This window comes from Typopeltis vanoorti, chromosome 3 (genome assembly GCF_054136105.1).
Source record: "Typopeltis vanoorti isolate ZY-2024b chromosome 3, IOZ_Tvanoo_1.0, whole genome shotgun sequence".
NCBI lineage: Eukaryota > Metazoa > Arthropoda > Arachnida > Uropygi > Thelyphonidae > Typopeltis > Typopeltis vanoorti.
In genome coordinates, this window is record NC_143551.1 from 78,220,362 (window position 1) to 78,246,079 (window position 25,718).

General features: G+C 34.7%; 1 protein-coding gene across 3 annotated transcripts in view; it reads right to left on the bottom strand.

Annotated features, from left to right (window-relative positions):
* Nucleotides 1-11,441, bottom strand: part of LOC150108301 (sodium- and chloride-dependent GABA transporter 1-like) — a 213,845-nt gene extending 202,404 nt beyond the window's left edge. For 2 of the 3 annotated variants that reach the window (XM_090390691.1, XM_090390689.1), the window contains exon 1: nt 10,733-11,439. The gene's annotated coding sequence lies outside the window, so the exon portion shown is untranslated. Of the gene's footprint in view, nt 1-10,732 lie in introns of all 3 variants that reach the window. The other variant, XM_090390687.1, reaches the window with a different exon arrangement.
* Nucleotides 11,442-25,718: the final 14,277 nt, after the last annotated feature.

A 25,718-nucleotide genomic window follows, 5' to 3' on the forward strand; every position in this document is an offset into this window, starting at 1 on the left:
TAACATTTACCAATATTCTTTACTATTTAAGTTCTCCAAATCACATCGCTGATGAACGATCAGTCTTTATTGTTTTCTTTTTTTTAATAAAAAGAAAGCATGATACCAATGGCCTACAACCAATCTCGAAAATTTTAATTTTTACAATTTTTTCTCCCTAATAGACAATCCTTTTACTACCCAGAGACTATTCCTTCTAGACTTGTTCTGGAAAAAGAGTCTATGAAGGACTGCAAAGCAGTATGGAAATGATGCGAGACAATTATAACAAGTGTGTTTCGTAATAGCATTATTATACAGTGACGCCATTATACAACATTATTTACTTAGGCCTAACCCAAATACACAAATTTCCTTAAAATGCATGCAGCCAGAGATGAGCTGAATATGCATACAGACGGATGGAAAACATGAACCCGGTTCTCGTTGTCTGCACCAGAAGCTTGCAATTTTCCCAAGAACCTTAATAGCTGTTTATCCATTTTAAGAAATACACTTAAAATCATTTCCAGTAAGCCTTTTTTGAAAATTAGAAATATATTAAAGTTTCCAGTAATTTGGATTTATAATTTTTATTTCAGTTTGTGAGCCTCCGTAGATCAGTCGGTATAGACGAAGTCCTTCGGTCGGAAAGACCTGGGTTCGATTCCTGTCCATGACATCGTGATCTGATCTCTTTCGACGAAAGGTGAGTTTTCCGGTCTCATACGGGTTTTTTCAATTGGGAAAATCGGGTTTTTCGTCCCCCAGAAGAGGCAAACCGGCCCCGTGAACACACACACACACACGAACCTACAATCATAAAATACATATTTAATCTCTCATTAGCAGATTTAACCCGTCCTACGGGACGGGGGAGGGCAAGGGGAAACCCCATACGAAATAAAAAAAAAATCAGTTTGTCATCTGTTAACTTCATTGAATATAGAAACCAATACACCAAATGGCAGTCATAATCTTTACTCGAGACTATTGTCTGTTTTAAATTGTAGAAATATAATTATTTGCTGCACTAATTTCAATACTGGAAAGTCTATTACATGAATTTTGGGATTTATTGAGAATCTCTAAGCAAGAATAAAGATTCATTTCAACGAAGTGAAAAAAAAAAGCTATTTGAAGTTACATAATTTTCTTCAGAAAGTTACATAGTCTCTTCAGAAAATATGGAAATCGAAACCCTATTGTCCATCATTTAATGAGCTTCGAGTTCTGTTGAGACTAAGAAATCTTGAATAGAACCACATAGAAATATGAAATGCGAGATTTCAAAGTCGTAATAACCGTAGTTTACAAATTTTGTAAACCAACTGTTTTAGATTGCAGGAGGAGAAATTGAAAAGAATGACTTAATTAGTGTCAACAGTGAAAATTCGTTAAAAAAAAAAAAAAACTCATATCAGTTGAATTCAAATTTCAAATATACATTCTTTTGCGTAGATGATAGGACTAAGTGGAGATTATAACATCAGCAATAATCCATTCATGGCTTATTGATTTATAAACCATCTAATAAACCATTACTAATAAACCATCAGCCTGCTTGTAGCATTTTGATCTGCACAGTCCTGGGATTGTCTAACCTTTAGCGCAACCACAATATTAATACGCGAAAGTTAACACTTATTCGTGGGTGGAGAAGGCCATAAAAAATCTAGTACCTAACAAGGTTAAGTTACAAATTAAAAGCTACAAAAAAAAAAAAAAAATGAAATTATCGAGCTGACTTGAAGACCCCTATGAATTCTATTATTGCATAATTCACCTATTACAGAATATTGTCTTAATTTATGAAAAACGTCACTGATTAGAGAGGTAAATCAGTTTATCGTCGTACAGTGAAACTAATTCTAACCATAATTAAAAAGCAATTAAATATTTTGCAACGCTTGCTTTTCTAAGCATAGATCCCATTTGGCGGAATTGCCTTTCGATGCCAATTGCTTCTTAAAGATCATTTTCTCACTTAACTGGGGTAAGGAAGAGGAAGATCGTCGTTTCTTTCCTCAGGACTGTCGCCCACACTTCCAGAAGTGCGCTGCTCCACTTTGCAGACTTGCGTTTTTCTCTTTCTCAAAAATTAGCGCAACAGTACCTTTCTGGCTCACCTGTTGTTGGAATGGCTGCCAATTTCCAGCTGCTGATTCTGGCCAAAACCTACATATAGCATTAATAGATGATCTCGTGACCTTCTCCCTCTTCATATTCTGTATATCCGATTTTTTTAATTTTTATTTTTAACATCTGTGTGCATTTTATTGGAATGTTTTCCTTTAAAATCGATGTGATTTCTACTAATGGCCAATAGTCATCCTTCTCTTGTCTTCCTATACACTGAATGAAATTTTGCTGCAAAACAGCGCCATCAATGAATTTTGCACTTCATAAATAATGTGCAATTTCTATTCGATGAAATACAAACAAATGCATCTTTTATACACTATACTAAGTTCAATAATAAAGTTGCGAGACTGATTTATTACGGAATATGGCTAGTAATGGATACGAGTGACCAAGATATGTTCCTACTGGATATGTTTCACAACTCAAGTATATATATATATATATATCATCATCATCATGCATATCAAGGATTTAGGCCTAGCGTGGCCTGTTCCGGCCTTAGAAGTCATCGTTGAATCGTTTAAGAGGACGTCCTGGTTTTCTTTTTCCTAATGGCTTGCACTTTAAGGCTTGTTTTGGTAATCTTTCTGTTTTCATTCTTTGAACGTGTTCCATCCATTTATGTTTATAATTTTTAATTTTTTCTATTACTGATTCTTGGTTCAATTTTTTCATAATTTCTTCGTTTCTTTTGTGATCAAATAGAGTATATAGAGAGGTAAATATATACAAATAGAGAGTAAATATATATATATATATATATATATATATATATATCGACCTTATAAAATCACACTGAGATGAACATATTGCAAAAGCGTGGTGAGAAACGTGAGCCATCAAATGAACTTAATATTAATTGGGAATTGACATTTGAGCAAGGAGAAAGTCTGTTCAAAGATATTTCTAAAAATTTCACTTTTTTTTTTTTTTTTTCCTGTTTTGGCAAAAGGAAGAAGATCGTAGTCATAGTACGCCACTCTCATTCACTGGATCCAATTTTTTTTTTTTTCTATTCCTAAAAAAATAATAAGATCGAAATGCAAGAGAACTGTCCAGTTTTGGACATCTCCAGATTCTTAGAGATGCCCAAAACTAGACAGTCCTCTCGCATTACCTCATACAAAATGTCTTCATGGTCATTTGCAAAGATTGGAAAAAGGAACAGGTCGTACATTGTTTCGAAAGATAACATGTCAGAGAATTACGACGATTTTAGGCAATGTTTCTTTTCCAAATCTTTATCAAGCAATCTCATTACTTTACTGACCTCAAATCTAAAAATATTCCAACTCGAGTGTATGCAACGCATATTAATTCAGAAATGAATAAATGCATCACTTATCGCAAGCCATTGTAATAGTAGGCGCTCTTTTGAAAATCATTCACGACCAATTTGTAATACACGCCGGTGTTTGCTCACTCCACCTTCAAAAGTAGCAGCCGCCCTAAACAGGCGTTTCAGATAATTCCATTGAGGTCACAGCTGTATGATGGCTAAGATAATGTCGTAACGTTGTCATTTTCAATCCACCCACATTTGTAGTTGACGTTCTCGTGACTAGGGACACGCCAAGGATATTTGTCGCCCGGGTGCAAACTTTTATCGGCCGTCGCTAATACTGCATTGTATAATCCAAATTAGATATTAGCTACATAAAATGCCCCCCTATCAATGTTGCCGCCTGGATGCGTGCACCCTTTGCACCCTCGGGTTGGCGCGGCCCTGCTCGTGAGGTTGGTTTATTTGAACGAAACAGTCCCTAAACCCAGACTTTAGCGCACAACTCGTTGCATTAATAATTCCCTCCTCTATTCTACTTCAAGCAAATTACGATACGTTATCACAGTTCTAGTAGTACATGAACATCAGTGTTGTGTAATAATTCCGAAGGACTCTAAAAAGTCTTATTACCAATCGAATAAATTCCAAACCTCAAATCTTAACATTTGAAAGACCGCCACAACGATGTTATTCTAGTCAAGCAACTTTTTTCACTTCTACAGTACCATCGATTTCCATATTTTAAAATTATTACATTACCATCAGCTACTATGTCTGCGTTACTTTTGATTGTCATAGCACCTGACAATAAAACCTCTCTTTCTCTCTGTCTCTCTCTGAAGATTATTCAGTTTTAAACACACAATCTTCTGGATTCACGTAATATCATTGTAAATTTCTAAGCAGTTGTGATTTGACAAATCTCGCTAGTATTAGAAATATGGGAACACTCTAGACAGTGAATTATAAATAAGCAATGCGAGTTATTTGCCGGTCTGGTTGGCCGAGTGGTTAGCGTATCCGCTCTCAAGCCAAAAGGCTGAGAGTTCGAATCCCGCCGTGGGCATGGACGTTTGTGCTTGTCTATGAAAATACTAGTGGTGGTGGTGGTGGTTGGCGGTAGCCGGCGTTGGTGTAGTTGTGGTTCGTTGTAGTTGGTGAATTGAGTGGTGGAGACAGAGAATTGTAAAGTAGGTGCCTTCCCTCGATGAGACCTTGGACTCCCTGAAGGTGTCACGTAATAATAATAATTTGGATTTCCATAATGTCATGAGAAATGTCAAACTATAGAGGGTTCAATTCTTAATTATAAAGTATCATTAAAGTTTTCGGTGAAAAGACTATCAAGGAAAGACAGTTATAAGTGAGTGGTGAAGGTGAAGTATATATTCTAGGAAAGATAGTTATTGGTGTAATTGAAAAAATTTGGGATGATATCCAAACCGCAGGACTATATGGTAAACTAAACATCGAAATGTTTGGTTTACCATCCAGTTTCACAGGTTGAGATTGAATCTGCCTCCTTAGACTCTGTGTTTTCTAAATGTTACATATAGAGGTTTGGACTGCGAAGTAAGGAATGAGGAGATCTCTATAACAACTTCTTCCACCTAATTATCATCATCATCATCATCATCATCCAATTCCTGACATGTACCCTCAAGGGATGTACAGGATATGACTAGTACTACATAAAAAATTTACATCATTACTAACTTCCTATGTACAATTTTGCTCCAAATCAATTTGTTACCTGTCAAGACTCCAATAGTATCTGATCTTATATTTCTGTCTTCTTGATGCACTTTTTACTGTATCAATCCACCTACATCTCGGCCTTCCTCTGGGTCTTTTTCCTGCCAACCTGGCGGAGAACACTTGTTTTGCTTATCTTCCCTTTCCTATTCTGTTTCAGTGACCACCTGAGATTAGCTCTGCTAATACATTCCTGGATGCTAACAATGTCCACCTAATTAGCAACTGTGATTGTCATATAAATGTTTTTCTCTATTACATGATAATTGATAGAGAAATCAACAGAAAATTTCCTAAATCAATAGGGTTTAGGTTAGGTTGTTTTTATCCCTTAAGATACGATTTTACCACACCGTCTGAAACAAGCTAACTTAGCAGCATGCAAAAGAGGACTAGAACATGTGGGAGGAACTACTCGGAGCCTTTTGTCGCAATTTTGCATACTCCAATCCAAATTTATTTTCACACGATTTTGAAGCAATATTTATTGCTTCAAAATCATAAAATAAAATATTTAATTTAATTAAAAAGTGTTATTTAATTTGGGGATAAAATTTGGTAAATATTACACTCACTAAGAAAAAGTATATCGACCCATAAAAATTCAGTAAGTTATATTTAAAAATATTAACTACAAATTATATCTGAAAACTTCAAACGAAAATTATATTAAAAAATCCAGTGTCCTAGCAGTCTTAAGGCTACGTTTCTTATTCCATACAGCCAGAAGGAAGCCATTACAGGCTCGATTCCAGTTACCGACTACAAAAACTTTTTTTTTCTATTTTCAGCTCATTTTTCCAAATCAGTGTTTTTCTCAAGTACGGTTTTACCTTCACGAAACCAAGAAACTGATTTAACTTTGCAATTCATAAAAACAGACCATAGAATCCACACTGTTTCAGACAATAGTTCAATATAGCTCATTTGTTTCGATGATGCCATTTGGTTGGACATATCTGGGTTCGACTTCCGTCTAGGATGCAAAAAAAACCTTTATTAGGTCTTTTCAAGTGAAGGTATGTTAACGGGTTTCAAATGGTGGTGGTGTTTTTACATCTTCAAAGAATAGCAATTAATAGCCACAATCCTCACATTTAGAAAACCATGCCTAAAAATTCTCTGGAAAAAATCTGAATTTGTGTAAAAGAGTGCACATTCAAATCTCTCTCTCTCTCTCTCTCTCTCTCTTTTTCTCTGTCTCTTTTCTTCCCGTAGGCACGCCGTTTGCAATAAGTAAGGTCATAAAAAAGGCACATCAATAAAAACATAAATAAAACTTTGATGAAAGTTGTTTCATATGCAGTAAAATATATTATTCATTCATATCTTTATATTACTTCAAAGTACAATGACAGCAAGAAACTGCATAATAATTTTCGAGGTTTATAAAAATCTCTATAAAAATATCGGAATTCTATAACAGAAGGATTCTAAATTCATTCGAAGATCTGTATTATTATTTTTAAAAAAAAATCTCCGTACATTTCAAAATTTCGTGCAGTGCACTGCAATTTATTTTTGTAATAATAATATATATATTATTAACGCACTGAAAATTATTTAGTCATTCTCAGAAGAGGGTGGTTTGATGACTTCTTTCTTAATTCATATTTACAACAAACATTTCGTAAAACTGTACTAAAAAAAAAGGTGTGTGTGTGTGAGAGAGAGAGAGAGAGAGAGAGAGAGAGAGAGAGAGAGAGAGAGAGAGACAAAAAGAGGAATGTCAATATCCGAACAATTTAGAAGTCTAAGGAGACAGAAAAAATTCATGAAATATATAGTCAAGAAATAATTACATTACATTTTGAACAGGATTGCTTTCCGGGGGGGGGGGGGGGAGAAGAAAAACAATTTGGGGACTTACCAAACTCTAGATTTGCTTCATCAAGAGAAAGAAAGTGAAGGAGATATATCATCAAGATATATATATCATTCGGAGAAAACAAGACTTTTAATATGCAGTGGTCTTGATGTAAATTCGAAAATTAATCATTACGAAAAATATTTTCTAGAGAGATTTTTTAGCTCTTTTAATAATAATACAAAAGGGTATAATAAATATTATATTTATTTAATATAGTATATAATAAATAGATTAAATCCGATATTGATTTTTTTTTTTTTTTTTTTACAAATATCCGTTAGCTATGTTTCAACACGTCGGAACAAGTTTGCAACTAGTTTCACTATGGAGATGCGTTTATTCCAACCGTATCAATCGTTTTAGCCAAATCCATTTTATACTGGTGCAAACATCATCAATTGTTGATTGAAGAAGAATGACTAATAAAAATTTTGAAGAACACTGGTAAGAAAGTTTTGCATGTACATTCAGTTGTGAAGCATGATGCTGTTTCGTGGATAACAAAAGAACTGGGGAAAAGGAGATATGAAAAAAAAATGAAAAAGCAGGATCATAAATGGAATACTGTCTAACCGGCAATTAAAAAAAATCGTGTAATTTTGTAAAATGTAGTAAAGAACAAAAAAGTATGGTAAATGTCTCAGCTTTGTGATAACAAGGGATGTCTGAAATTCCGCTTTCATCTATGATACAAAAGGTCCTTCAATGCACTAAAAACACCACCGCCGATTCTTGTATATGAGAGTATTTAGAAAATATGTTACATGATAAAGTACGTACACATTATCCTGAGAACGTTGTCTTATTCCATTATAGGTGAACCACCTCCATGTATGTTGTTCAACGTTTGTTAATTTCATACGTTTCAATCAATTATTTTTGCTCCTGTGAGAAAACAGCTAATTCCACTTTAGTTGAAAACTACCTCGCAAAAAAAAAGTTCCTCACACTCTTGAAATATTCGAACTTTGATATTTATTTTCCAGACGTTCTTATCATCCACGCTGTAGATCATCGATCTTGTATCCAAATAAATTTTGTTGTACATAGAATAGAATCGTATATTTGCAGCTGCCTTCTATTCTTTAGACTAGCGAATGTGACTAAATTGTTTGAAATCCTTCTCTCCTCCCCACCCTCTCTTGTTCTTTCCTCAACAACTTCTGGTTGTTTATAAGGATAACTATTGCGTTGGGAATCTCATTTCGAAAACTTTATCGATAGAACCGATGAATATCGAATTTCAATATAAATAAATGAACATAACAACAGAAAATTAGGCCATGCTGAAATCACCAAATATTTGGGACACTTCCTGAAAAGGAAGTTCGAATCTTATCAAACAAATAATACTTCCTTCCCCTATGAGATGACTTCCCAGGATAACTCAACACAGCAACCATTTAGGAAAGCGAGATACAATAGGCCAAGATTTGACTGCGTTAACTTACCAAGAACTGAATAAGAATGAAAGAAATCAATTGTGCGCGCTTAGCAAGTATTCATTTGCAGTGCACATTGGTAAGACAACATACTAAAAAAAAAAAAAAAAAAACTTCAGAAAATAATATACGATATTTTTTCTGTTCATGTGTCTTTCACATGATGCAGAGTAACCTATTTACAAACTTATAGAAATTCTAGTACGCAAATAGAAATACATAACGAAGAAATACATCCTTCAAGACTCGCATTAAAAAAAATTAAATTACGTGTTTTACAATAATATAATTTATTATTTAAATCTAAATAATAGCACTAATTACAGTAATATTTCTTTTGAGTTTTATTCTCCTATTTCTTCTTTCCACAAAAGGCAAAGAATGAAGATCAGTTCTAATGATGCCATACTTTCAAAAAAAAAAAAAAAAAAGGTTGGTAACCCCCCTATGCCATTACAATAATAAGCTGTTGCAATTTAATACATCTCTTCGACCCCTATCTCAAAGTGATTGTTATTGATTTTTACAATTTCAGTTAAGACGTCTCTTTATATATATATATAAAACTTTAAGAGAAACATACGTTTACCACCTAAGTTTAGCTGAATCTAAAAATATCTCACTGTGGTAGTTACAGTGTGAAGGTCTAGACGAATGGAAGAGATGAGATTTTGCATGGTAACACAGAAGTGCACTGATGCGCACACATTCGAAATTTAGTACACTTATAGCTCACCCTTTCTTTCTTCCATTCCCTGTACCAAATGAATTGGGATTAATTAACTTTGTGGTCAAGGTCACAGGCGGTATCTATCACAACGTATCATTAACGTTAATTTTACCGTAAAAATTTACGCAAGTTTATTATAAAGTATTAAAAGTTAAACTATTAATGTGATAACGCATTTCTTATTACACATTAATATATATTGCACTTTATCTTTCAATCTGAATCTATATAAATGTGTATTAATTTGCTTAAAATGTGCTAACAATACGTTAATATAATAATATTTTATTGAGTGAAATACTTATCATTTTAACCACCAGGGATCAGCAACAATGTTAGAAATATTAATGAAATAATAATTTTAGCAATTTCCAGGCTTGTGATTCAACAGTAGATATTTTATAGAAAAAACGACTGCGAAATACGTAACTAGAGTGGTGCCATACCATATTGTGTGTTACAGCTATTGAGAATTTATGAAATTATGAAAAAAAAAAAAGGATAATTGTATAAATATAAAATGGCGTAAATTTGCCATTATATAAAGTTTAACTGAAAATCAGCAAATGTGCATATGATTAGTAAATATGAACTACTTTCAATGACATTAAGTTGCAAGTAATGATCGTAATCTAATGCCATTGTGTTAAAACTTTGCCTTACATAGGCAATTAAGTTTCGGCATTCTAAAGAAGGGTTTTTTTTTTAGCGTATGTATTTTTATTTAGTTTCTACTACTTCGGTTCTCCACGTGTGCTTGACATCGTTTTACAAAAAAAAAAAAAAAAAGGTTTTATTTTAGTTGCTCATGACGTGCTCTAAATTTATCCCAACCACGTGGCTGTGATTTCTTTGTTTTCCGTTAATTACTTTGTGTTTTAAGTTAATTTGGTAAATAATGCAAATGTTTTCATTATATTCAATCATTCTTCTGCACTCATAATCCGTATAGCACTTCAGAATAAATAGTCTGAATAAATGTGTACCACATTTACTTCAGTGAAATTGAAATATCTAAACGATTACATCACTGTAAGTCGAAAATGAATCGTTTAAGACCGAATAAAAAAAAAAACGGAAAGAAAATAATGAGTCATTTCTATAAAAACAGTAAAAACATGAAATTCACAAATATGAGCAAAATTAATCATTTGCTCATATTTGTCAAATTTCACTTGAAAAAGAATAAAAAAATTACTTTTTATAGTTAGCAGACGAAAATGTTTGTAACTGTTTTTTTTCTCTTTTTTATGTCAGAATGATTAATTGGTTGAAATTTTCAACATCTAAAAAAATCAAGCGCGTTATGTTTGAGTGACATAATCACATATCAACAGAAAGAAATGCTCTTTTCATAAAGATAGAAATAGAACATTTATATTTTTTGCTAAAAAAAAACAAACTTGCATTCTACACATAGATAAGTCTAGAAATCTCGAAGGACAGACAGACATTTTTAAAATAAAAAGTACTCAATCAAAATAAAAAATAATAAATACGAGAAGGCTCATAGCAGTCATACTTACTCTTTAACAAGTGCCAGTTTCACTGAAATCCTTACATCTAACTCTGAAAGACACAGTTCTTTATATTTATAGGTTGGTTAAGCAGTTAGATGTTTTTATCTAGTCTAATGTAATCTAAAGGTCACAAACACTTTGGTCTTGTCTCTTGTCTTCTCTTCTGTTTATATCTTCTTGTATAATATTAAATGGATAAGACAGGATTTATTTAAAAAAACAAACACACATAAGTGCTGTAAGCTTTTTCACGGCCTATTTACAAACATGTAAAAAATATCAGAATTTCGTATTTTTTTCACCACAAAGCTAATAAGAAAACAAAATTAAATAGGGCAAACACTATTTCTTTTAATCAAATTTCCGAATATATCTGTTTTACTGACACAGATAACTGAGTGTGCACGCGCACATATACATACAAAGATAGAAGAAATTCGTTCTCTTTTTCCAACCGAAGCTAGAACAGCTTGTGAACTAGATAATACAAGGGAGTAAGCTATCGTTCAGCAATGAGCATCTTTCTCCAGGCTCTACTCTCATCGAACTACAGGTTTCGTGACAGAAGAAGAGGATAATCAAGTCACTGGCCGGCTACAGCCGCCGACCACCGGTTGTCGCTTCACTGCAGAGCATAGAGTCAAGCAAAACAAGTGCTTGTTCTTAATACGAGCGCAATAAATATTGTCCCTACAGGAAAAGCACCGTTAAAAAACAGACGAGCAAATGACGTGTCTTGCGGGAAGTTGGCTTCATTGGATGCGTTACGAGAGGCGGAGAATGGAAAAGTACTCAAGGTTGCAGGCGGGTTAGTCAAACCACATAGCGGAATGCGAAGGATGTGCAGTTCTTTTGGCACTGTACCTAAGCTGCACATGCAGGAAATGATACGGCCGTTGCTACTATACGTGTAAAGTGCTTTGCCCTGTGACCCTTAATCGTTTTATATATATACTATGTAATGTAAATAAAAAAGCTTTAACGGTAGGGAGGTATAGATCGCTGCATTGACCTATCAGTGGCACTTCACACACACACACACACGATTCCCTGATAGGTGTATCTGATATGCATTTCCTAATTAATATGAAAGAGGATTTTAATCATTAATATCTGTTTCTAGTAATCAAAGCTTTGCTGATAGATCTAATAGACAGCATTTTATCTGTTTGAATCTAGAAAATCCCTTGACCTTTTCAAAATTATTTTTACGTAAATCCTGCCCACGAAATGTTGTAAGTCTATCCATGTAGTACCGTGGGCTGCCTAAGGTTAGATAATACGAAACCCCCGCACTTCAAAGACCAGACATGGTACTTGTTTATGCTTTTACAAGCCACTTTGAACTTCCATGAAGACTTCAGCCTTCCGTGCAACAGTTGGGCAATCTCACGACGACTACTGGTGGAGAGCTGAATCCTGTTCACTGAGCCAAAACATGCTGGTCTAATTTTTTTGATCTGTGAAATGGTTTGACTGTAGATGAAAAAGAAGAAATTCCCACTTGGTCTTGTATGATCACCGAATAACTGAATCAATCAATGATGTAGAGGAAATATGTACGAACTACCGTCAGATTCGGTGAACTGTATCTCCTAATTTTAATATGGTCTTTCGCCTCTTTCAGTTAATTAATCTATACATGAATTAGAAATTAAAAAACAAAACAAAACAAAACAAAACAAAACAAAACATGTATTAAAATTGACTAACGTCAAATCCAAACAATTCTGATTCAACAGCGCATCGAAAATATATTTTAAAAAAAGAGAACAAAGTCCATCTTAAAGCGGAAAGGGAAACCATCGAGAGGAAACGAATTTGAAAAAAAAAAAATGATCTTTGATATAGGAAGGAAGAAAGGAAGGAGGAACTAAAAAACAACAAGTAACTTCCTGGATTCAAAATAAACAACAGTACTATTAAGGTCAATAGCCATTTAATTGTGAATATTAAGTGGTAAGTTAGAATTGGTTGTTTAGAATTAAAGGCAGGGAAGCTAAGGCTAATTATGTTGTTCATTAATGGGTACTCATTAGTAGGTTTGCGTGGAGGCGACCTGAGTGTCAACAGAAACATTTTGCTACTTTCGCCAGATGTTGCTTTATGACCTTGACGGGATTCAAATCTAGATCATTTAAATCGAACTCAGGAACTGGCATGTCATTCTTTTGTCTTGTTAAATAATAAATACAACCTTTATTACAAAGCCGGGATCATTCAAAGTAAATATATGCATTAGAGTGAAAATATAATTATGTAATGAATCTTATTATTATCAGAACTTGATTATCTGCTCGCCAATTGGCCTGGCTGACCGAGTGCTATGAGTTGTACACATCGGTAAATTCTCTAAATTTTTATTATATACAAAGCAGAGTTTCTATAGTTTTTTAAGGTAGCGTTTGAAGTCCTTTGGTAGGAGGATCTTGACAATAAGCACATCATCTTTTATGAAACCCATTCACGAAATGTTATAAACTATTCGAACATTTTGTACAGTGAGTGGGCTGAGGCTCAGCTAATCTGAAAGCTGCTCTAAAGACCAAACTTTTGACTTTTTCATGACACTTCAAACCTCCATTAAGTAGGGTGGTAGTCTTATACCAGGGAATGAAATTCATGTGTTGCTATTCCTTCTTTGCGACTCACAGCTTTGTCAAGCTTTTTTTTTCCCTCTTGCATAAGGAATTAGCAGATACCTGCACACTGTTCGACCACAGATGCGAAACCCCCTCGACACTTCTGCGCATGACATAAGAAGGCGAATCCATTCCGATAATACGGTAATCAGTGATGAGTATTTTATTATTATACATCGGAAAATTAGCTTTTCTTTTATGACAATTCAAGTTTTTAAAGTGGTAACTATTTTGATTGTACAACAGTTGGAAAATTTTATGTATAAAGCACGTGATTTCGTGTGTTGGTAACGAAGAATTCGTACATCGCCTTATTTCTTTCTCCCCTTCAACATGAATTGACTTTTCTTGGCACTGTGCCAGCCAGGGTTCTCGCATCTGTGGTCGGACAGTAGTCACATAGTTTTACTGTAGAAAAAATATGCACATGGCATCAATAATTCATTATCTTTCATATCATTCTGGATTAAATATCCCTTACGTCAGTATGATAAGGAATGCGCTTCCATTACAAACACAAATACCGAGTATTTGTCATTTGTTATTGTAACGAACAGAATGATTACAATATAATAATCAATTAAAAAATTCTGTTTATTGCTGATTATAACAGAATACTTAAATATAATGTATAAGTGATCCTCACAGAACTCCCTTGTTTAGTAGTGTCTACAGTTTTCAGTCATATCAATTCGCAAGTGGTGATGACATCATTAATTTTATATTGATATGCCATATCATTAGACAGATAGGAGGCTAGCGACTGACATGATACCATAATATCAGTCATCAAACGCATACGATAATGTGAATATCACTCATCACGTGACTCCGATAAGAGGAGAGGATGGACAAGTGATTATATATATATATATATATATATATATATATATACTGTCTAATTCTAGATCATTCTTCTCAAGCATGCAGTTAAGCATAACTTTATATCCAAAGAAAAATTTAGATCGCTAGAATTGCTATAAAAAAAAAGAATAATACAGCGACAAATTGTTATACAACATGTGACTATAATGTAACAAAACAAAACACACACACACGCATAAAGACGCTGCATACACTCGGGAGAAGTATAATTCTCCCGAGTGTATGCAGCAATTCTTATTCAATGAATCGCTGATAGAGCCTCCATAGCGCAGTCGATATAGACGAAGCCCTTTAGTCGGAAAGACCCTGGGTTCGATTCCTGTCAGTGACTTTGAGGAACCTTTATCTAGTCTCTTTCGACAAAAGGTGAGTTAGCAAGTCTCATACGGAGGTAGAGTTTTTTTCTTTCATCCGGAAACTCGGGTTTTTTCATCCCCCCCACCCCAGAACAGGCAAATCGGCCCTGTGGACACACACGGCTACAGTCATAAATACTTTTGGCAAGGAAGGCAACGGGAAACCACCTTGCGTCATATCTCCTTAGTAATTAGCTGCAACCCTCTCAAAGAGAGGAGGCCACAGGATTAGAATTAGGAATCGCTGATAAGGTTGCTTGCAAATGACCTGCAACTTCGTAATGTATTCCGTTATATATCCGCAACGTCTTGAAACTTCCACTTTGGAGAGATTTACAGCCTAGGAAAGAGGGAAAGGCTCAATGAACCAAATCTATGTTTGGTTAAGATTTCCTGAACACTCAAGACCACATAGCAAGGCGCGCATTGTCGTGGTGCAGAAATCAAGCATCAGAATACCATGTATGCTGTTTTTAACGAACTGGTTATAGAATAGTTCTGCAAACGGTTCTATAATTCATGGGGTCTCATTTGAGGAAATAATTTTCTGATATGTCAACTCCCCCACCTCAAAGAGAACGCTCACCATTCCTTTGACATTTGACAGGACTTCTTCGATGGCTTCTATTGTGATGGCATTCGTTTTGGTTCAAGTAGTCATAAATCCATGAACTCAGCCTCAGTGATAACACTTAGAAAGAAGGAAACGTGTATGTTGCTACTTTAACAACCCCCTGTGAACAATTCGACGGGGAGAAAACTGTGCTTGCCTGCATTGTTGATCAGTTCACTAGTGACTAAATTCAAGTTTTTGTGTTTCGCTAAAGATATATGACTATATGAGTACGAAGTTATTAAAAAAAGAAAAAAAAAAAAATCCGGATGACGGGGACTTTACTGAAATCTCTTACTTGAAATCCATGCAAAAATATTTCGAGCTATTTCAATTTTGGTTTCACCCTGATTATTTGCAGTGGGAAAATTAAGCAATATATACTTAATGTGTGTGTGTCTAACGTACATAAGCCAATAAAACAACTCTGCATATAATATAACGCGTTTCTTCTTCGATTTGAAATCAATAGAATTCAATCTGTAAACAAGTCCAAGTTCAAGATTTTTCCATGGAAAATTTTCTCTCGTTATAATTTTATTTTTATTAGCAAATAAATCTGAAGCGATAACAACCTTTTATCGAATTGCAAAACGAATCGAAGGAGCATTAAATGAATTATGTCATGAGTTTTTCTTATTATTACTTAAACTAGAAATGAAATTAGTTTACTAATTATCTTTCCCTTTTTGGTAAAGAGACCAATCAGACAGTAAAGATAACTATAAGGCATCGTATTATGTCTGTTAATTGCTTATATTCTTAGCCCGTTTGTCGAACTCATATCCAGATGAAGTATACTGCAAATGTCGCCCTTTGTGTGTGTGTGTGTGTGTGTGTGTAGACTTTATTTAATTTGTGTTTAGGTCAATCAGTTTAGGCCAATTAAATTTGGCATTTTAAATTAAGCAATACGTTGTTAGTCATCGTGGGAGGTATAACTTTTCCCTGAGAATTTCAACGAATTTATGGTCGAATGATATTACTTTTTATTCGTAAGTACACAGCTATAAACGATATCAAGCTTAAGACTATCCGATAAAGGCGAAATTCCACTGATTCATATTTCTGCCGTAGCCGCCACAATTTATCACTTTGAAGTCAGCAGTTTGTGGTCTGGAAAGCTACTGATAAGTCAATATTGACATTGTCAATATTGACTTATCAGAAGAAAAATTTGAAAAGAATGACTCTAGTACATTTACGCCGCGAAATTTACTCATACAACATGAGTTATTCAACATTATTTCCAATGAGTCTCTTCTATGTTGGACCACTCATTTGAAGTTGATTTTTCGATCCGGAAACAAAACATTTTAAAATTTTGCCAGAAACAGACAGGGTAAAGTGAGCGGGCTCATGGATAAAATAGTTGCCCCTTTGATAATAAAGAAAAACAAACGAAATAATAATAATAATAATAATAATAACGTTTTTCATTATGAAGAATTGCTCTCTACTATCGTGACTATATGCATGCCCGAACAGTTTAAGAACAACTCATTAATAAGTACAAAAATTATATTAAAAAATGCAAAAAAAAACACGTTTTTTTTTCAAAAAAGCAATAGCTCTCAGCCGACTAGTGTGCTGTAGGTTTATAACCTTTCACAGGTAGGAGTCACAAAAAAGGCAAGAATGACCTTAAAAAACAATCCACACCGATAGGTGAATGAAGCGTAAAAACAATGTCAAGGACATTTCATTCACTTCGACAAGGTCCCATTCTTCACCACTCACACTCTGTAACTACTCATAGAGTAACATTACTACTCTATCGGTAGACTGCAGAAACCTTTAGAATTCATCTCGTTCGCTGTGGCCACAACGAAAAAAAAAAAAAACGCATAAAAAAACCGCAATATTTATTTTTATCAGTGATATAATTTGAGATGATAATTACATTGAAGATATGAACCTATCTCTATTGTCAGGCAACTCCAGTCTCTTCAAGTAGACTGTAAATTAAGTCATGAATGTAGACTTGCATTGCTCACATCCAAGACTATTATGGGTGCAAGTCATAACACTTGATACCATATCTCATATTATTATTATTATTATTATTATTATTATTATTATTATTATTATTATTATTATTATTATGTGATACTCTATGGAGTCCAAGGACTCATCGTGGACGGGTAATCTACTCCACCTACATATTACACAATCCACCATCCACGTTGCTATCTACTTTACACTATATCAGGGTTTCCCAAACTTCTTGCTCAAGTGGGGCCCTAATGCAAGCAAAGCATTTTTTTTTTGCGGAGCTTTCACAACTCAATCTTTAAAATAAACATGAAAGCAAGGAAGAAATCAATAAACACTCACCATTTTACAATTTAGTGCTCCGTAAATTTAAAAATATTGAAGTTCATTTTCATGACTACAGTGCAGTTGTTGTTTTGAACTGCAGAGTTTTTCAAAGTCTGGTATGATGGACGTAACTTTAGTATCATATCATTTCATCATATCATGGATTGATTAATTAAAAAAAATAAGTGAATGTTCGTAAACAAGATTCGTGGAGCCCTAGAATTTCAGTTGTGGAGCCCGCTTTGGGAAATCCTGCACTATATAGTGCAGGATTTCCCAACGCCGGAAGATCGCGCTCCAACCCTGCGAGAAATTCCAGAGGAGAACACGGTGTCCATGAAACGTCTAAAGTGATAGATCAAGCCCTAGCATAGAGGGGGATCCAGAATAAGTCTGTAAAGGAAATACGACTAAGTGCATTGTACCTATGGAGGAGTCATGTGAGTTGAATTTTGTTGCAAAACTCTTTTTTATTTATGATGTGAAGGACTGTTTAGAGAGACTGAATTCATAGAACTGCTATGTACATTAGATTGAATACTTGTTCGCATAGAGAGAATCTGTTTTAAAGTAATTGTAAGACATTAATGAAAAATTTAACTTACGTTGTATTGTAAAGAAATGGTTCAGAAGAACTGACAAGATTATAGAATTAAGAAATATAATGTTATGAGAAGTAGTTTGTTTGAAGAATGTTATATTTTTATGTGAAGGTTGGAATTGGAGAGTATAATTAATCAGAGCATGGAAATTCCTAAACTGTAAATGGGCTGATAGTTAAAAGTTATCTAATTTGATTGTTTAATAATTTATGTCATTGGTATTTGTTGCATGCCTAAAAATTTGTCCTATACGATGTTTTTTTTTTTTTTTTGTGCTTAGCTTAGAGAGGAAAGGAAAGTAGCATCCTATTAGTGCATACCTTGTATTACTGTTTTAGTATAAATAAACATGTTTGTTATATTTAAAAGGAGTGCCGTCTGATCTTTTTCGCAACTGCACTGTTCTCAAAAAAAAAAAAAAAAAAAAAAAAAAAAAAAAAAAAAAAACGATCCTGTGAGCGGGGTAGATTAGAATTTGGTACGAATTTTGAGTTAAGAGTTAGCCACGATTGTATATAAGTATAGAGGAGGAACTTTACTGGAAGGATAAATAATTTCTTATGCCATTTGGAGAACTTTAGTGGCGCAGCTTGTAATAATTAATAAATTTCTAGAGATCTCCGGCATAAGGAAAGAATACTGAAGGTAGAGAAAGGGAAATAAGATTAACTGAGTACACGAAAGGAAAAAGATAAGGTTAAAGTTTAACGAATAAAATTATAGAAGCCATGGATAAAGAAAGCAATATTATACAACAAATAGAGAGAGTTAAATCAAGAAAACTCATAATATTGCAATGGCACAGACGGTAAGATAGAAAACCACTAATATTACATACATCGACAGACTGCGGTATTTATATCGTCATCGTATGTTACGCTTTCGCGCAGGCCTACACATTTTACCGCTTAAGCTTCCGTAACAGATAATCCCATGGAATAAGTTGGTCGCTTCTTATTCCCGGTAGTAACCCATGTCTGTCGAAGCGTGTGTTCACCGGGCTGGTTTGCCTGCTTTGCGGGAGGAAAAACCCCAGGATAAACTGGCTGAAAAAAACCCTGCTGTCCACGCCCAAGACCGGCGAACTTGGCTATGGCTGAAGAAGATCCTTGAGCTCCTCACGTCTCTGACGGGAATCGAACCTAGGACACTCCTTCCCCAGGCATATGGTCGCGAAGCGCACAGGCTAACTAGGCTAACCGGGCGGACGGTATTTACATAATAAAGCAAAAGCAATGGCAGATTATATACAACCTTGCAACTTGAATATCTCCCATTTAGAACACAGTTTCCACCCACTTAGAATTTCTGAAAACATGTGACTACATTTTAAAGTGGAAAGGAGGGGCTACCAAATTCTTTTTAAAAAAATAATTACTTTTGTATATTTGCATTTTTCAGTGATATCATTGCTATAATTAATTTTCTAATCATTCTCCTTTTTCGAATATTTCCTCAATGGCATTCGAAACATTTGTTGTGATTCTTTGAAAACTTAACTTATTAGTTCTTATGTTAACAAATATTTGTTTGGACATGCTGATTTGCGATAGTCATGTATCATTATTATTATTAACCGCCACGAAGCCAGAAGACTTCGCGGGAGCTCCACCTGGACATCATAAAGCAACCGCGACACTCTTTTAAATATATATATATAATTCATTTGGTTTAAATTTATTTACCATCTTCACTATAATATTTTCAGACAATACATTCAAAGAAATCACTACTATCCATGCAAAAAAAAAAAAAAAAAAAAAAAAAAAAAAAAAAAAAAAAAATATATATATATATATATATATATATATATATATATATATATATATATATATATATATATATATATATATATATATATATTCATTCATTGCTCGAGCCTCTACATCTCAGTCAGTAACGACGATACCATGAGTTTGAAAGACCTCGGTCGAAACCAGTCTAGGATGCGAAAACCTTTATAAGGGCTTTTCAACTGGAGGTGAATTAGTCAGTCTCATAAGAAGGTAGCAATGTTTTTCGTCCTAAAAGATCGGGTTTTTTCATCCCGCAAACCAGCCGTAGAACACACGCAATTATACATTAGCTTCATAGTCACAACAACTTATATATCTCAATCAGATCAGTCCTACTTCTTCTACTAGCAGATTATATGCTTTCAATGTATTTTCGCAGCCGACCCTCCTGCTATACATATGTACATTTGTATATTTTCCAATTGAAATAACATTAAACTGATTGAACAAAGTTTAGTAAATATCCTAAACACCAAATTTCCTAAACACCCATTCTACTCGAGTAATTCTATGATATAAATATTGAAGTTAGATAGACGGTGTTATTTATGTTAGGTGCTACGCATTTGGTGAAACACACGTAAAAATACAACTACGATATTGCTGACGAAGGCAACATGCTGCACCTGCGCAATACATATATTATTGACTAAGTGAATACAAATGTCGATATAAAGGAATATCCGTTTCTAGAAATATACTAATGAAACTACTTAGTGTAGTATACTGTTATGGAACGATCTTACTAATGTTGTGTCGGAGCACTTTAAATTATTTTAAAATTTCTACGTATGCCCATATATAACCAAACAATATATATTGCAGAACAGTAACAGATTCAGTTTGATTGGACTTTTGATCTTAATAACTACATATAGACTGCAGTACAATTTCGTTTTCTGTTTAAACAAAATGTTATCACAGCCCCCTCCTGTTGATAAAACAGGAAAGTAAACACGATTTTGATATGGAAGGAACTTGAAGGTAGCCTTGATAGATAAGTTCATACACCAATGTACTCCTTTGTACTTTTTTTTTTTAAATATAAATCCCATACTCACGATAGTCTGTGAACTAATAGTACATTAATAATACGACGATGGTGATGATTTTCATCATCATCATCATCATCAAAAGACATTCACAGGGACATTCAGGCATTCATAAATCTCACTCGCGTATTTTCAGGATTCATGTACAAAAATTATATTTGTCTTTTGAACTAACTATAGTATTTATGAGGCTTAGCACGATAACGTGTGGTTATTTAAAGTTATGAGAAAATGATTTTTAACATAAGGTTTTTTTACTCGTTTAATCAACTAAAAACAAAATGAAGAATAATTTTTGTGAAAGATTTGTGAAGTATTAATAAAAATATAACACTAAATTTTATCTCGAAGTTCGTAAAAGAATTTTCCAGCTTTCAAAATTTAATAGAGTTTACACACACATACATTACCAAAACGTTATGACCACCAATCAGACTGCAAGGTTGGCAGAAACAGAGAAGTAGTAGCTGTATCTTGGTATAGTGATTGTTCTCATGGACTTCACTAATCCTCTTATCCCGCTCTGAACACACCTTGTCCACTAATTCTTACCTGCGGATATTTGGACCAAGTATTGTCCTACATGATGACAGTGTGGCCCAATGGATCTGAACTCTTCCAGCAAGACAATGCCCAATGTCACAATGCTCGTATTGTGCAAGCAGGGGCGAATTCTTTATGCTTGCTATGCTTGCTGCACAAGCTCAATACTTGAGAAAGAAGTAATATTTATTTGTTAATAAATGCATGCATTTATAAGCATTCCATTTAGGCTTTTATTTTTGTAGACAGAAAACGTCTTAAGCTTGCGCGGCAATAATTGAGCTTTGCGTTGTATCGAAGGCCGATGCTTGCTCGTCTAGTCAAAGCTACCTTGGCTTGCTCGGTTGTCGGAGCTTCCAGGTCCTCGCTGCAGCACTGTGATTTCATGCGCGCGCATAGCCATTTCCGCTCCCTTCACGTCGTCTTAAACACAGGCCATACGCAGTCAAAGTAGCTCTAGCCAGTGAGCTTCAGCCAGCCTTTACAAGTGTGCGTGTTGTTTGGGAAAATTAAGTTACAACCAACTTTTTATGACGATGTTATTGACCAGTTTATAAAGAAGAACCGTAGGGTAGAATTTGTATTCAAGTAGCTAAATTGAAAAAGATGGAATATCATTTGTAAAATAATCCATCAGTGCCATCTAGGGGCATTCCGTGTGCGTCCCAGACAGCCTGATTATCATGATTTGAATCCCATTGAATATCTGTAGGATCATGTGTAACGCAGCACCCGCCGGTTGTAGCCGGTGTCTTTCTCATTTACTGACCTCCAGGTCAGTATTCTGCTTAGTTGGTCCAGAATACCTCAGGATACTTTCAATGGTCTAGAAGAGTCAATGCCAAGTCGGATTCAAGAGGTTATTTCGGCCAAAGGAGTTCCAACACGCAGGTAGGTGGTCGTAATGGTACCAAGTTTAAAGTATGGACTTTAAACTAGGGTTCTAGCTTATGTAACTTTGGACAACGGTTGTAGCTATATTCGATTTCCTACAATTCATGGACGCGTCATCATCGAACTTAGTTTTGAAGTGAAAGTGGTAAGTGGTTCCTTAAAAAACTATTTGCCCTAAATAGTTTTTTAAAGAACCCCCCCCTCCCCATCCATTGGAGGATGGAGAGGCCTTCCTCGGCAATGAGATAGATGAGCAGCGCACTTCATCTCACTCCATTCTTATTACAATCAAACCTACTAACAAATGAAGAATTTTTTATACATCATATCTGAGTTATCCTCTTAAATCGAAATTTGAACTTTATCAGTTCAAAGTTATTAGTGTTACACAGCAAGACAGCATGGATAATTTTGCGTTAGCAATCAAAGATAAAAAAGAAAGATAACAAAATTTCATTCCATTCCATTGAAACATTTTTAACTCGCAGTATCTGCCATTCCTGGGTACAGGTCATCAGTGCCATCTAGGGGCATTGAGATACGGCTTGACCGCAAGCACAAATATATACTTTCGGGAAAAGAAAGCCCAGTACCTATAAAGTAACGGAGAAGGTCACTAACAGTCAATTTTTTTATCACTTGGAGAATTGCCAGCTAATCAGTCAAGTAGGTATTTCACCACCGAAAATGCACAGCAGATCTTCTCGACTTATATCATTTACCTCTGGACACTTGCCTACTGAATTTATGGAAAGATTTGGAGAACCTATGCTGATGCACTTGACATTTGTAGGGTCAGATATAGAGGGCTACTATCCATTTTAAATTGGATCTCCAGTTTCTCTCTGGTCTTTCTCTGCATGTAATGGTGAATGCGTTCTCGTTTTAGATTTCTATACTAATGAAGATGTTCCTCAGGACTCTACAGGAATGATAAAGTTCTTTAGGATACCATTCCTCAGGACTCTACACTTCCCTTGACCGTAAATTCTATGCATAGTTTTGTCGATGATAATACTCTCCATTCCTCCTGCATCCCAATCTTCAAGAGTGTCCTACAAACAGTGTCCTAAATAATGACCTCCATACTATCCATCAATGAAGTGATGACAACCTTGTCTCCTTCAAATCTTCTAAAACATTTTTCCTTGCAAAAAGTGCCTAGTAGGTCTTCCCTTTGATAAGACTTACATCAGCAGTCAAAACCGTCGAAGACGTGAGGAATTTGAGGATCTTCCTCAGCCATAGCCAAGTTAGCCGGTCTTGGGCGCAGGCAGTAGGATTTTTTCCGCCAGTTTATCTGGCGTTTTTCGTTCCGCAAGCAGGCAAACCGGCCCCGTGAACAGACACGGATCTACAGCCATAAATACTTAATCCCCCATGAGGGAGCTCAACTCGCCCCAATAGAGACGAGGGAGAAAAAGGGAGGAATCTCCATACGAATAAATAAATAAATAAAAGCAGTAAAAAAAATCTCTCTTTTTAGATTAACTGTAAACATTCCTTCCACAAACACCTCACTTCTATAACATCCTCAGCTTCCAAAAACTCGGCATCCTTTTTCGTTGTACAAGAAAACTTAGACGTTACTTTTCCAGCAACATTTTAAATTTTCTTGTTTTTGGCTACTAATTCCGTACAAATCCTGAATTGGCCCAACTTTACAATCCTGCTTTCACATTTGTTGTGGTGCATCAAATACTTCTCTGTATTCTGGATGTTGTCCATCCATATAGGGGGCAATTCGACTAATTGATGATCTCTCGATTGCAAGTCTCTGTCTCCAGTCGCTGTATCAGAAACGGTCAGTTTCCGCGCTGTGTCTTTTTTTAGAGATGCTTCCATGTCAGCTCTGTTCATCGGAACTGTCGTCTTATTTCCCCCACTTCTGCTAATGAGCAAAGCAGCAGCTGTTCGACTTTCATTTACAGCCCAACTCTTAAGTCACAAAGCCTGCTACTCTCGTTCATATTTTATTCCATTTAGGCTCTCTGAAACAACCTTTCTCATTACGTATTCCCCAAAGACTACCACTCCCAGATTTTCAAAAAGAACAACAGATTCCTTTCTTTTAAGCTCTGTTAATACAGAGCATCAATTCGATATAAGTTCTGCAACTTCTCATGTGTTGGAGTAATATGAAAAAAAAGTTAGAAATGCGAATTTATTATTTTCTAATGGCATTTTTTTTCACGATATAGAGATTTATCATGTCGTAATAGCATATTAATATAATGAAAAAAAAGGAAGGTGCATAAGTAGTGCAATAATTATTCAAAAAACTCATAGCAACAAACTCAGAGACGTAACGATTTTTAGAAACAGTAAAAAACAATTTTTAAAAATTGTAATAATTTTAATCATAATGTTTATTGATGATTGCTTTTGAAGAAACCATCAAATGGTTTCTTCAAAGTTCCTTCAACTGCAGAATGCCTCTTGCAACTAAGAGGCATTCTGCAGTTGAAAGAAGTACTTTATATTTTGTTCCAGGCACAAAAAAATAGAGTGGTTCATAATTAACATTTGTCACGTATGAAAAAAAAAAATAGTTACAGCACTCATACCCGCTTGTGTGTATTAAAAATTACACGGAAAAAATTACACAGAAATTTTTTAAAAAATCCTTGATGTTTTGTAGATGTTCGTTGGTAAATCAATTCAACAAGGAAGCTATTATAAAATCCAAAGAATTGCTCTTTCTATGACTCATCAGAAAGCCATGATTTTCCATAGAAAAAGTTTGTTTGGATTACAACGAAGAAACTAGAGATGTGAGGCAAGAACTCACGCAGTTATCCTTTCTGAGAACTGCATGAGTTCTCTATTCGGTTTGCTTGTTTCGTGGCGGAGTTCAGTATTGGGATTATCTTCAGTATTGGGATTATCTCCACAATATGAGGCAGTCCAACGCACCTTTCATAGGGCTAGAGCCTTATTCACATGATTAAATGGGTGTTAACATTAGTCAATAATAGTATAGGGTGAACTAATTATGCAATTACTAACACTTTATCATATGAAAGAATCGATACTTGATATTATTATTTTTATTCTTCTTATTTTCATTTTTAAATTAGTGGGGAAATTTGAACTGGCATATTCTTGGCATAATCATGTGCATTGACTTCAAAACGTAAGTTTCAGGATGACGGCATACTTATATTTTTAAATCATTTATTTTCAACTGCATGGCTAAGTTGGTTACATCACGCAGGTAACAAATTTCGCACATCGTGGGGGATTTGAGTTACTACTGCATAACGCTAAGGGATGCTATTTTTGTA